The 14910-nt window shown below is 35.6% G+C and overlaps 1 pseudogene; it reads right to left on the bottom strand.

The window, feature by feature from the left end:
- Window positions 1–8808: 8808 nt before the first annotated feature.
- LOC104107816 (uncharacterized) lies at window positions 8809–14571 on the bottom strand (annotated as a pseudogene).
- Window positions 14572–14910: the final 339 nt, after the last annotated feature.

Genomic DNA, 14910 nt, shown 5'->3' with positions numbered 1-14910 from the left:
CCTTTCTCAGGACTGCCTAGTCAATACTCCTTGAGAGCCTTTTCATGCAAATAATGAATAGGTAGGGGAGATGAGGTCTCCCTGCATGATACCTCTAGTAGGGTTGAAAGGCTCAGTTTGGCTCCTATTGACCAGGATAAATATGGAGCTAGTAGAGATGCATGAGAGGATCAGGTTGATCAATTTAAGTGGGAACTTGAAGAACATACGGGAATCCCTGATGAAAGACCGCTCAAGTCTGTCAAAGGCTTTCTCTAAGTCTATCTTGAGGATCATGCTGGCATTTTTCCTTTTCATCTTTTGAAAATGGGTGATGTATTCCTGAACAATTATGGCATTATAAGCAACCTTCCTGTTAGAGAGAAAACTGGCATGTGATGGCCCGATAATGGTCTGAAGGAAGGGTTTGATCCTATTCACTATGATTTTAGTTACAAGTTTGTACATAGTGTTGCACAACCCAATATGTCTAAAACTCTTAAGCATAGTAGTATTCTGGCATTTAGGAATCAAACACATGAGGGTCTTATTAACTTCATGGGGAATGGTTGAGGTGTTGAATACCTTCTGGCAGAAATGGTTGACATGGGTAGACATGATGGACCAGTATTTTTGGTAGAAGAAATGGTGCAGCCCATCAGGCTCACATGTTTAGGAGTAGAGGACAGTGGTCAGAGTGGGTCCTGGGGAGGTGGGTAACAGAGGATTCTGGATATGACTCAATCCAGTCATTAGTGGCAAAATACCTATCCAGCCTTTCTAGGATAAGGTCTTGCCTGTTAGTGTATCTTTTATTAGACCAAGTATACTTTGAGCCTTTGAAACCTAGGTCAACTAGTCTACATTGATTTAAACAACTCCAAAAATGATTGCTTCTACTATTGTTTATGGTGTTGCCCCCAAATTTGTCCCCGAATTTTAGGACTTAATTGAAGTCACCTCCTACAAGCTAGCTACCTTTATAAATAGAGGCCATGTCCTCAAGGACTGCCATAATCTAATTCTATCATTTTAAGTGGCTACTAGCATAAATAGCTGATAAAAGCCATTTAGAGTCATCAGGGGTTACCTTCACCATGACATGCACATCCTTGGGATATGGTGCAAACCTCTTCAAGCTTTACTAGGTCATCCTTTCACATGACTGCAATTCCTCCAGATTGCCTAATGGCAGGGGATTGGAATTGAGTTATGAACTGTAGCTCAGCAGTCAAGTGCGTATGGTCAGCCATTATTGTCTCAAGAAGAACAAGAACAACAGGGTTGTGCAGCTTTACCATAGAGGCACAGTGTCTGGGAATTCAGTATTGTTGGCTCCTCTCGCATTCCATATTATAAAGTTCATCAGTAAAGGGTTTTGAGATATGGCTTTCCTCTTGAGGCCCTTTCCCTTTCCCACATGGGTCGCTTTCACTCTTCCTAACATAGGACATATTGCTTCTGCCGACTTCCCCAAGCTTGGAGATGAGGTAACTTGGAGATTTAGTTTGTAGCCTACTAGCCTTCTAGGCAGAGCGCAATAAGCATTTCTCCGAACGGATCTTTGAACTCGATCACCTGGGCTTCTTACATGAGGAGGACTATTGTTTTTGGGACTCCTAGCTTTTCCAGGATGTTTGCTAGGTCTGCGTTAGACTCTTTGAGGTAGACTAAGGTTTGGCTCTTTTCCTTGATTAGTTGGTCCATGGTTGTGGATTGAGTTGGTGGTGGGGGAATGGGCTGGTTCACCTATGATCACGTGGTAAGGGTCGGTGATGGAAGAGGAATGTTCAGGTCCATCAGCGAAAAAAGGCATCGTTTGACAGAGTTGCCCCATCAGATTGTTGAGCTCTTCCATAGACAGGGGTTGTTGTGTGCCCATGTTTTGGGCTTGGAGGAGAGTGGACAACCATAGTTGGTGGCCGAAGTTGGACAAACCCTGGTGGAGGAGGTGGGTCGCCAGACGTGCCAGATAGTATGGGTCTCGGATGTTGAAGGAGATTGGGACTGGCCCAACCATCATTTGCAAGGTCTGGGAGTGGCCCTCTAAAGCCATCTCCAGCCATGATTCTGACATCAACTCTGGAGGTAGTGGGAGGGTGGACATTGTGAGGGGGTTGTGGTTCTATGGGGGGTTGGGATTGTTTAGAGATGGGTGTTGGGGGAAATTACCGGTTAAGCTTGAAATCAGAGACATCTCTTCAGTTGCCTGAATATAATCTGTTTGGAGGCTGTTGGAATTCGTGGTGGGACGATTGAGATCTTTGCTCAATCTTGAAGGATTAACACTTAGTGTCACTTCACGACTGAGATGGTGTGTTTGATTTTTCCTAGGCAATTGATTGCCTCTATTGAGAGAGGCGCAATCGGAGAGGGTGTAGGCATTAGGGGGTAGGCATTCGGTATTTCGGTCCGGTATTTAAGAATTTTGGTTCGGTATTTCGGTATTCGGTTTATCAATTATGTATACCAAATACCGTACCAAATTATTTCGGTACGGTTCGGTATTTTTTATTTTGGTTCGGTACGGTTTCGGTTTAATAATCGCTAAATAAGCAACACTAACGATTAATGACTAAGGAGTGCAACAGTGCACAATTCAAACTTCAAAGGTAGCCCTCTTTGACAACGCTTACAGTAAGCACCAAAGTGCAGCTGACAACCCTCTTTCACAATTCACAATTCTCCGTACAGTTTAAGGACTAAGGAGTGCAACATCACAATTCACAACTCACAAGCTTAAGCACAATTCAAGGCAACGCTAAATTACAATTCACAGCCCGAGTTAAATTTTTTTACAGCTCCTACCCTTCTATAATTTTTCTCTAAGTGGAAGAATATAAAATCAGCTTAGATATAAAGCAGGGAAGAAACAGAAATTGTCTGCTTGCTAAAAAAATGATACAACATGGATAAACGTTGAAGAAGAAGCCAACAATTCACCCCAACCATTGAGTTTTCCATTGTAAAAGAACCCATCTACCACTTCACCACCACAACCTGCACTCCAGATTTAGCCAACACATGGATGGTTTGTACAATTATCCTCACACAGTGCAGCAGAATTCAAAGTGCACAACGATTAAGGACTAAGGAGTGCAACATCTTCATTCTTTATAGTGGACATTGCACAATTCACAATTCTGCCTAACTCACACAGTGCAACAGAATTAAACAAAAACAGAGAGCATACTTTAGGAGCACAGAGCATGATAGCACTTGAACCTAAAAAAAAAAAGATAAATCATAAGTTAGAATATTATTTTTTGATGATAATAAAACAAAACTACAAAAGTATATCACCAAACAAATAGAGTATTAAACTTACCACTCAAGTTGAAAGTTGCAATTATACACCAAACAATGCTAGTAGTGCTTCCATTATTTTTCATATCTATAGATAATTCGACCAAATATGTCATACAAATAAACAAGTATAATATATTATTTTGAACTAAAACACACATGAAATATTAAAGCTTACCAAGCTCGAGTTTCTCAAGATACTCCAAGTCTTCTTCAACACTAATAGGATTCTTCTCTTCTCTAAGCCAATCTTGAACACAAACAAGAGCTTGCACATATTTAGAAGTCAATGAACTCCTAAATGAATCAAGAATACGGCCACCGGTGCTAAATGCACATTCCGACGTAAAACTAGAAATTGGAATGGCCAACACATCACGAGCTAACTCCGAAATAATAGGAAATCTAGGAGCATGTATTTTACACCAACTTAAGATATCAAATTCTTCACTAAAAGGCTCTTGTTCATCATTAATATATTTATTCAACTCCGATTTAGCACCCCCCACTTCCATTGTCTTCTTTTTATTTCTTCAATTGAAGCTTTGTCCTTACTAATGATGTAGTTATAACACTCCCACTAGATGTATTAGATGCGTTATTAGATGAAGTAGAACTAGATGGAGATTAGGGACAAAATCCAGTTGAATACGTTTTTAGATATTCTTCAAACAAAGAATTCATATAAGCATACACCTCATCATTTATTTTCTTCCCTTTTTCCTCCCCAAAAAGCTCTTCAAGTGCAAGGCTAACATATTCAAATTTATTACATGGATCCAAGACGGGAGCAATAAAAATTATTTTATTCATCTTTTCAGGCTCACCCCAATACTTCTTGAACTTTTCTTGCATCCGCCCAGCAATTTTTCTCAAATGCTCATCCTCACTAATTAAACATATTTTCAAATGATAATAAAGTTCAGATACATCCTCAAAATGAGAATTACAAGTGACATAACGTGAACCTGAATTTTTTTCGGTGAGCTCGTGAAATCTTGCCAGAAACTCTATCACATTCCTCACATTCACCCAATCATCAGATTCAAGAGGACATGCACTACTACCGTCTTCACAAAGATGAGAACATTGATATACAAAAAATTCATTATCAAAAAGATGAAACTTGTCAAAGGCCTTTTCAAAGTTTTGTGCCGTATCCAACATCAAATAGGTAAAATTCCACCTAGTAGGAACATCCAAACACAATGTTTTGGTACATTCTACCTTTACATGTGCACAACATTGTTTAAACTTTAAGGTACTTGCAGGCGAAGATCTCACATACCTCACAATATTTCTAACACGTATGACAGAAGTATCAATTTCTTTCAAACCATCTTGCACAATTAGATTTGGTATATGAGATATGCATCTCATATGAAGATGATGTTTACCACTCATCATATTAGTTTTTCACATATTTAACTTTTTAGATAATTCTTTGACTGTGACATCATTTGAAGAAGCATTATCCACGGTAATAGTGGACACCTTGTCTAATTTCCATTCAAGCAAACAATTAGAAATAGCTTTAGCCATCTCTTCACCCTTATGACTAGTGATAGGGCAAAAATTTAGTATTCTTTTATGCAACTTCTAATCCCTATCAATGAAGCGGGATGTCATACACATATAATTTATTCTTTACAATGAAGTCCATGTGTCTGTTGTGAGGCAAATTTTTTGTTGTGCTTCTCTAAAAGACCTTCTTATATTTTACTTCAATTCACCGTAAACTTCATAACAATCCCTTGTTATTGTTCTACGAGAAGGAAGACGAAATAGTGGTTGAGTTATTCTCATAAACTTCATAAAGCCTTCCTTTTCTACAAAGCTAAATGGTAGTTCATCAATAACTATCATCTCAATTAAGGCCCTCCCCACTTCTTGATCAAATTTTCAAAGTGATCCTCCATCATTCTGGCAAGATTGAAAATTTATCTTTATTTAAATATTATCTTTATCAATGTTAAGTGGGTATTCTTTGCATCTAGCCAAATAATTTTTCAATCATGTTGTTCCATTCCTAGATGTATTAGCAGCATAAGCTTGCTTACAATATCTACACCTTGCTTTACCGACCCCATTTACCTCAAATTTATCAAAATATTGCCAAACTTCGGATCTAGGTTGCATGGCTTTTCTTTTCTTAGAATCTTGAGTATCAATTTTGTTGGTGTTGCTATCTTCAGTAATAAGTAAACTTTCAGTTGAACCGGTATCACTTACTCTACTTTCACCTGCCATCTATACAAAATTAAAACAAATATAAACACAAATTAAGACTTATATTTCATAACTTCATTCGAGTTGATTACTGAAAAGGATCACATTGATATTCTTTTCAAACAAACAGTGAAAGCAAGTGTACTAACATGACTAAGTTTTGATCCCTACTAGTTGCTATTGCTTAAATGAATCTCTTGCACTTTATTGTGTTTTATTTTTCTCTGAAGTGTGGCATGACTTCCAATGCAATAACTACTTATTGAACAGTAAAGAACTGAATATTCATGATGCTCAATATAGAACAGAGCCGAACCATATCCAACTGGTTACATCTCAAGGAAACATTAGAAATTTGTTAATAAAATACAGAATAAGTGAACTGAATTTTCTTTTGATAAGGTAATGCAAAAATTATTGAACTGAATAGTGTATGCTAAAGCCAATATCTCGATTATGAATGAAAAATCACTATCACCTAACAGTAGGATGTTGCCATGAATCCAAACCTAAGGTTGTAAAGACTCTAACTTTTCAGACAAAAACAACCAAAAATACGACATTTTTTGGGACAAAGAAAGCGACAACCCAAATTTAAAGCTGAATTAAATTTTCTGTGGAACAGGTAACATCCATTTTTCTTTGAAGAAACTAAAGTTACCTTTGAAGAAACTAAAGATACCTTTGAAGAAACTAAAAACATACCTTTGAAGTCACAGCAGCCGATCTCTATTCTCTTAGTCTTATGTTAGGTTTCGCCGTTTCTGACTTTCTGTTTCTCCCTTTCTAATTCCCTAATCGGCTAATGAGCTAATCCTTAATTGAATGAATCAGATAAGTGAAAGACTAAAGAGTAAAGAGGTTTCTGTTGGGCCTTATTGGGTTGGGCTGGGGCGCTGGACATTAGATATACAACTGTATATTGGGTTGGGCTGGGCAGTATAGCTATAGGTCTAACTTAAAAATCTTTAAAAATTTGATATTTTGGAAGACCAAAATTTCAAGATCCTAATACCGATGACCGTACCGTTATATCAAAATACCAAAAATATAATACCGAATTAGGCCGAAATACCAAAAAAACCGAAACCGAAATACCGAATTAATTCAGTTTCGGAATTCGGTTTTTTAGATTTTATATCCACCCCTAGTAGGCATTGTTAGCGTGTGTGTTTGGGATAAAGCTGGGTTGGATGGGTGGCCCACTATGGCAAAATTTTTTGGGTTTGTGTTTGTTAGAGTATAATCATCCAAATCTGGTGGATATCAGACGCGGGGTATTACTTGATTTTGGGGTGGAATTTTTCAAAATTTGGGTGAGCTCCACCTTTTCCCTTGTCCCTGGCAAGTAGCCGTATTCCTAAATAAGGGATCTTTTGTCAATGGGTTGAAGGCGTATAATTGCCTTATTGACCCAGAGTATCTTTAGTTTGGACTAGCGTGTGTTTTGCCCGTGGAGCTGGTAGGAGATGGGCCATAGTGGGCCAGGCCCATTTTTTGGTCCTCCTCTTTTCCACTTTTGGGTGGATTCGATGGCTGCCTACTGGGCTCCATGGCATCTGTAGGCCCCTTTGCTTTTGGATTTCGTTTGCCGGAATCCATGGTCGATTTTTGGTTGGGGTCATGGAACGTACCTGAGGAGGCATTGAACCTCTTTACCTGGGTGTTAACTTGAGTGGCTTTGTTTATATGGCGTCTGTATTTTGAAAAAGGGACAGTGCGCCGTTGAGATATTTGTTCCCTTATGGTGCCTTCACTGTTGTTGTCGCCGGTGGTTGTCGCTTGACGGTTTTCTTGGGTGGGGGAGGGGGAGGGGTGAAAGAAACTCACAGCTTCTCAGGGTGTGGCCAATTCACCCACGTCCCGTACAAAGTATCCCACCCCCTTCATAAATAGAGCAATTAGTTGTGTGTGCCAATAGTGACGTTCATTGTTACCGGAATGTCCAAAGGAACCTAAACACATATTCTGGCGTACCTTCCTCGTAAGGTAGAGGAGGTGCGGGTATCAATCTTCAGAAGCTTTCCCGCTCTGTTGCGTACTTGTTCTAAAATTGCCTTGTCGTAGAATTCCGTTGGCAACTGTGGAAGTTTTATCCAAACCGCTGTTATTGATAATTTCGATTCTACTGGAACAAAATTTGGTTCCATCTACGGATTGATAGAAAGTGCCTAGCTACAAACCATGGCCCCTCACTTAGGACTTTGGTCATACTCTCATCTTTGATAAATTTGGCGATGAGGAACTCCCATCCTAGATCGATTAGGGTGAAAAGTTCATTTGGTTTTCATAGATTAGAGAGTTTGACATAGAGTAAGTGGTGTGGGATTTTTTTCCCAAACAGTTTGATAATCAAGGAGTATTTTCAAGGTTTGTAGAGCCTGATTTTGTCTAACTGACAATGGGATTGGTATGTTTCCCGTATTTAATTCAAAGGCATGTGTATGCAAATCGGGTTGGAGTGGATCATAACTTGTGGAGGAGGCCCGTTTTTTATCGAGTAGGGCTTCCTTGAAGGAATTTCTATCCACGTTGTCTTCATCCATATCAGAGTTTGAATCTAAAATTGGTATATCAGGGGGGTCCAGTGGTTCTCCGATGGGAGGGTCACTAGTTGGGAGTGGGGATGTGGCCATACCTGGTTGGCTGGGTGGTTAGTGTCTAGTTAGAGAGAGGTTGGTCTTTCTCTCTCAACAAATAGCGTAGTGTAGACTTTAAAATTAATTGTTATATATGTACGTTTTGTCTAGCTTTAGTCCAAAATTAGCAAATTAGAAGCTTTGCTCATTTGTAGAGAACTAGGAGAATTTGGGGAAGCCTAAGGGATATATACACCACAGTTAATTAAAGATCCTTGAGAATAGTGGCTTTTATTCGCCACAAGCTTAGCCAATTACTGTAATTAGAGCTGTCAATATGGGCGGGGCCGGGCTAGCCCAGCCCAGTCCACGTGGGCTTTAGCAATTGACGAGCTGGGCTGGGCTAGCCCACCATTCTGATGGGCCTTATAATAGTCAGCCCACCCCAGCCCTATGTGGGCTATGGGCCCCCACAGGCCGGCCTATCATTTTTTAAAAATATAATTTTTTATTTTTTTATTTAAGTTCTAACCTAAAAAAGATAAATATTTAAAAGTTAAAAAAATCTTATTGAAAAAATTTCATAAAATTTAATAACTTTTTATACTGCTCCAATATATCACAATAAATACTAAAAAAGTAAAAGACAAGACTTTATTTCATTCACTAAAAATCAAAAGTCAAAACAAATTATTCAAGAGAACGTCCATGACGCTTATGGAATATCCAACATATCATCTTCATCAAACACATTTGAATCCGCTTGTGAAAAGGTTGCCTTAATATCTTCACTTTCATCTATATCTACAATACGTATGCAATGTCAATTAGTTAAATATTAAGAATAATTAAATTTTTAAAACTAATTAATGTTTTAAGACTTTGATCTTTTAATATGATGGGCTTAATAAACTTTAAGCTTGGGATACTCTTCTTCTTATTTTTTGTGTCATATACTTTTTATATTTTATATATTTTAAATACGTATTTTTATTAGGCTCACGGGCCGGCCCAGCCCAATCTCAGTCAAGCCTCACGGGCCACGGACTTATTCGGGCCGGGCTTAAAAGCCTCATTTTTAAATGGGCTCCAAAAATTCAAGCCCAGTCCTGCTAAATCACGGGCTGGGCTGGCCCAACGGGTCAAGCCCATATTGACGGCTCTAACTGTAATTCTCTCCAATAATATGCTTAATAGAATTTTATTTGCAACTTATACAGAAAGGAAGAATTACTGGTAACTTATATTACCTTCAAATTAAAATTTAGTAGTAAGAAATAATTATATTAATCTAAGAGTTGTTTTAAACAACTCAAAGATCGGAGTGAGAAAAAAAAATAAAAAATAATAATAATAGAGAATACATGTACTTATAGCTGATAATGTATCAAATGCGAGTACTTCTCCAGCTATATGGAAATGAAAATAACGAAATGCAGAAAATAGGGAATGAATTGAAGATGTCAAAGTACATTTAAACATTTTCTAACTTAATTTTGCTCATTTAAATTCTAAAGATCGAAATACACCGTTTATAAGCATTAACTAAGTAATATGTAGGACTATAAATTGATAATTATCTAGTGCACTGAAGTAATTATATTCCATAAACGGGATCTTTACACAAACAGCCGGCGATATTGATTGTTTACTTTTTCTAGTCATATAAATAGATTATATACTGATTATACTTAATTATACATATATAATACATAAATTATGGATATATTATATCTCAACCGGCTATTTTTAGTTTAAATAGTTAGGTGGACGACTATTTGGATTAATTCTTCTTTCTCGATAATATTAGGAGGAATTTACATATACAACCATTTAAAGCTCAGTCTATGGGCCCATATCTTTTACGACTTGAAATATGGGCCCGAAGCCTATGTTGATTCATTGAAGCTCAATCTGTTAAAAACTACATGGGATTTCCAAGATCTATTCACCATAATGGATGTGCTGTTCAAGTTCTCAAATAGACCAAGGCCGACCAAGAAAAAATGAGTTGTAACGTCAAAAGAGTAGGAAAAATGTATGTCAAAATGACACCGGGTAGCCATTTTAAAGGGCAGCTATTTATGAATTAGTCAATATATATCATGAATTTAGTTTTTTCTGTTCAGTTTTTCAGGACATAAATATCTTGAATTGTTCTGAAATTAAAATTTTTAGTTCAAATTTTCATGACTAAATAAGCACTGGCTAATTTCTAAATAGCAACCCTAAGAATGTTTGTTTGTGTACTTCCCGCAAAATGTATGCTTCTTCCATCCCAATTTATATAACATATTTTTTTTAGCGTGTCTTAAAAATAATGTCATGCTTTCTTATTTAAAAAGAATTTAAATTTAAATTTAAATTTTTCATTTATCTTTTAATGAAATGATTTATAACCACATAAATATCAACAATTTATTATAAACCACGAGTTTTAAAAGTAATTTTATTTTTTCTAAAGTTCATGCTTAGTCAAAACTCCATCACATTAATTGGAATGGAGAGAGTAATTAAAAAGAATGAACATTTGAATTAGACATAATGATAGTGGCGTGCCTTATCATTTTCCCCGATTAAAGGACATATATCACTTTTAGCCCGCGCCAGAAATTATTTATATAATATACATAATTTATATATATACAATATATAAAAAATATAGCAATATATTTTTTCGACTATTATTTTAAAAACGACTATAAAATACGACTATACAATGTCATTTTCTCATCTACCCACACGCTTCAGCCTATTGAGCTCGTAATATTTACAAGTTAGGACCTCGCAGCGTAGCATTAGAAAGTACAAAATCTCCTACATCGAAAATTCAAGGCATCCAAAGCCCCCGAAAAAAGGCATCCAAAGAACTTGAATGATCCCACTTACTCATTGCATTAATGTTTTAGAATGAATGCTTTAATTTTCACAAAATAAATCACGAGCTTAAACTCTAAGGGCTCGTTTGGTACGAGAGATAATGAATAATTAATCACGGAATTAAATTTGAAATGAATTTATCCCAAGTCTGGTTGGGATAAAATCATGGTATAAGGGCATCTCCAATCATTCCCTCATTTTTGGGATTTTTCCATTTTGAGGACAATTTACTCCAATCATTCCCCCATTTTTTTCCCCAAAAGAGAATATTCTTTTTTATATTCTTCTCTCTTCTATATTATATTATTATCTTTCATTTCAAATTTATTTTTAATTTTCATTAAATAAATTCCATCTTTTATTTTCATTAATTTGTAATTTCCATTAAAATAATTCCATAAAATTTTAAATAATATAATTTGTAAGCAATTATTATAGATTCTAGAATAAATACAAATAAAAGTGAAATTATTGTGATACAAGATTAATTAAATACATATTATATAACGATAAAATTCATTCGAAATACTACATAAATATTCAACTTCAACCTCTAGTATTCTCACATAAATGATCTATTAATGCATTATGAAGTGCAAAATGAGCATCTTTGTTCTTAATTCTTCTATGTCGAGCTAAAAATTCTTGAAATCGTTGATTTTCATCTACTGCCATTTCTACTATTGGAGGTGGACCTTCCAAATCATCTTGAATCAGTACATTAAGATCACGCTCATTCTCGATTATCATGTTGTGCAGTATAATACATGTAGTCATTATATCATGTAGCACTTCTTTTTGCCAAAAAACGTGACGGTCTTGCAACAATTGCAAAACGTTGTTGCAAAACTCCGAATGCACGTTCAACATCTTTTCGACATGATTCTTGTTTCATCGCAAAATATTTCTTCTTTGCCGAACGTGGCTCACGAATAATTTGCACAAGGGTTGACCATTTTGGATATAATACGTCAGCTAAATAATAACCTATATTATATTCTTATCCTTAAATAATATAATGGGCGGGAGGAGCAGTACCTGCAGCAAGATCGGAAAACAAATGTGATGACTCTAACATATTAATGTCATTATTGGTGCCGTGCATATCAAAATATGCATGCCATGTCCAAAGGTCCTAATCAGCCACAACTTCAAGAATAATTGTTGGGGATCCACTACGACCTACATATTGTCCAGCCCATGCTGTTGGACAATTTTTTCATTTTCAATGCATGCAGTCTAGACTGTCTAGCATTCCTGGAAAGCCACATTGTTCACCGATGTACAGAAACCTTGCAACATCGTTAGGTGTTGGTGATCTCAAATACTGCTCGCCAAAAACCTCTACGACAGCTCGGCAAAATCTCTTCAGATTCTCAATCGCAGTTGACTCTCCAATTTTCACATATTCATCAGTGGCATCTGCTAGAAAACCATATGCCAGCATTCTAATCACGGCTGTAATTTTTTGTAGAGTAGATAATCTAAATCTACCCATAGCATCGGCGCGTTGTACATCAGTGCCTTTTATTTTTCTTTAACCATATAATTCACTTTTCCCCTAATCACTTGAAAAAAAATGTCCATTCGATCTATAGGATACTTTGTAGATGAAGATCTTCTATTATGCCAAATGTATTTAGATATTTCTCAAGATCCAATAACAGACGTCTATCAATCTAGAGATCATTTTTGGTCTCGAGTTGTAGATACATACAATAATGCAAAGGTATCTAATTGGGAGATTCGCAACAAAAAATCACTACAACATCGATTTGCAAATATTGAGAAGGCAGTAAGAAAATTAAATGGATGTGTACGTCAAGTAGAAATGTTGCGTCCTAGTGGTGCTTCAGAGAAAGACATTGTGAGTATTTATTTTGTAGTTACTTATACTTTATTTGTATATATTTACTTATTGTTTTCCTTATCTTTTTTTAAATATTGCAGCTTACACAAGCAAAAGCTTTATTTATGCAAGATCCAAACTTAAAAGGATTTAAATTTGATTATGTGTGGGGTCTAATGAAGGATTTTGAGAAGTTTAACGATTGCAATGTTGAAAGAAAAAAAATAAGAAAGCAAAACAATGCTAATATATCATCTGACTCTAAGACCCGTGCCCTTGATTCACCCTGTGTATCATCTCCTAACTTATCATTTTCAGTAAATTTAAATGAGGATGTTGCAGGTAATTCCACATCATCACAATGACCAAGTGGGGTGAAGAAAGCAAAAATAAAGAGAAAAATCGACGATGGTTATATGAAGATAGTCGAATAACAAAATAATCGAATTGTTGAGGCGATGAATAGTGCAACTGAGAGACAAACAGAAACAAATAACATTGAAAAAGAAAAAATAAGACTAAAAAAATTGAAATATAATCGTAAAATTATGTCCATGAATGTGGATTCTGTTTTGGATCCAGTTCGTCGTGAATATTTGCGGCAAGAACAACAACAATTAATGTATAAAAGAAGTCAACAATCACAACAGTCGCAACCACAACAATCATCTGCCCCATTCACTCAGTACTATAATAATTTTGGTGTACCTGAAAACGACATGTCTCGTTACTAAATTATTATGTTATTTAACGTAGTTTCAATTTTAATGTATTTTAATTTAATGTATTTTCAATTTTAATGTATTTCTAATTTTAATGTATTTTCAATTTTAATGTATTCCCAATTTTAATGTATTTTCAATTTTAATGTATTCCCAATTTTAATGTATTTTTAATTTTAATGTATTTCAATTTTAGCAACATCAAATATTTTATATTTGCACCTTTCATTTTTTGTGATGGTTATATCTTTTTCATACAATTATAACTCATAATAAAATTAACTACCAATTTTACATAAAAAAAAATAGACGCACGATAATTAATTTTTTAAATCATACGTCAAAGTTAAGATAAAAAATTAATTAGGTAAATATATTATATAAATATAATTAAGTATATATAAAAAGATAAATTAAAAGATTAAATAATAAAAATAATAATATTTTAATGTGGAATAGTAAATGGGGAGATGAATAGTGTGTCCCCAAATTTGGAGAGACACTATTCACTCCCCATTTTGGGGACAAAAATTGGGGAGGGTTGGAGTAAAATTTTCCTATTACAAAAATAGGGAAATTCTCATTTTGGGGATAAGGTTGGAGTTGCTTTAAGTAATTTGAGGATTAGTTATCTCGAATTATAGTGTTTTTTTTTATCGTTACGAGAGGATAGAATAATTAATCTCGATAACCCCTAATTGTGTGATAAAGCATTAATCTCGAGATCCCCTAATATATATATATATATAATTGAGGGGCCTAACGTCAGTGACGTGGCTCTCCTGTCTACAAGAAAATCCTCTATCCTGCCTCTATGATTTCTTGCCCTTTTTAAAACGCAATTTCCACCTCAAAATACACCAAAACCGTTTCACATAAACACTGGTTCTGTAATCTCTTGCACATTCTCAGTACTTCTCCATCTACTCAACATTTTCTCACAACGGTTGTATGGCAACGATTTGCTGCTCCCTTTTCCCCTAATTACTCTCCTTCTATATCTTCCAATTTCTCTGTGCTTCTCCATCTTTTCAATTGCCCTCTCTACCTTCTTTGTTCTATAGCTTTTATTTGAAACAATATCTCTAATTCCCTGCTAATGTATTCATTCTTTACCCCCGACATACTTACTTTACAAACCATGAACTATTCGACAAAAAAAAAAAAAAAAAATCAGGAATCACAAACTGCTTCGGTGCACCCAACAAATTTCAGTATGTAATCCTTTTCAAAGAATGTTTTCCGATTATGCTTACCCGTTATTCTCATGGTTTATTTGATTAATCTAATTGTATTTTAAAAAAAATTATGTTTGATGTACCTAGAATCTGTTCGCTCAACTAATATAGGTGTGGACACACAAGGA

The sequence above is a fragment of the Nicotiana tomentosiformis genome, chromosome 10 (genome assembly GCF_000390325.3).
Source record: "Nicotiana tomentosiformis chromosome 10, ASM39032v3, whole genome shotgun sequence".
Lineage (NCBI taxonomy): Eukaryota > Viridiplantae > Streptophyta > Magnoliopsida > Solanales > Solanaceae > Nicotiana > Nicotiana tomentosiformis.
Note: the sequence above shows the minus strand (reverse complement) of the source record. Positions and strands in the feature narration are given on the sequence as shown.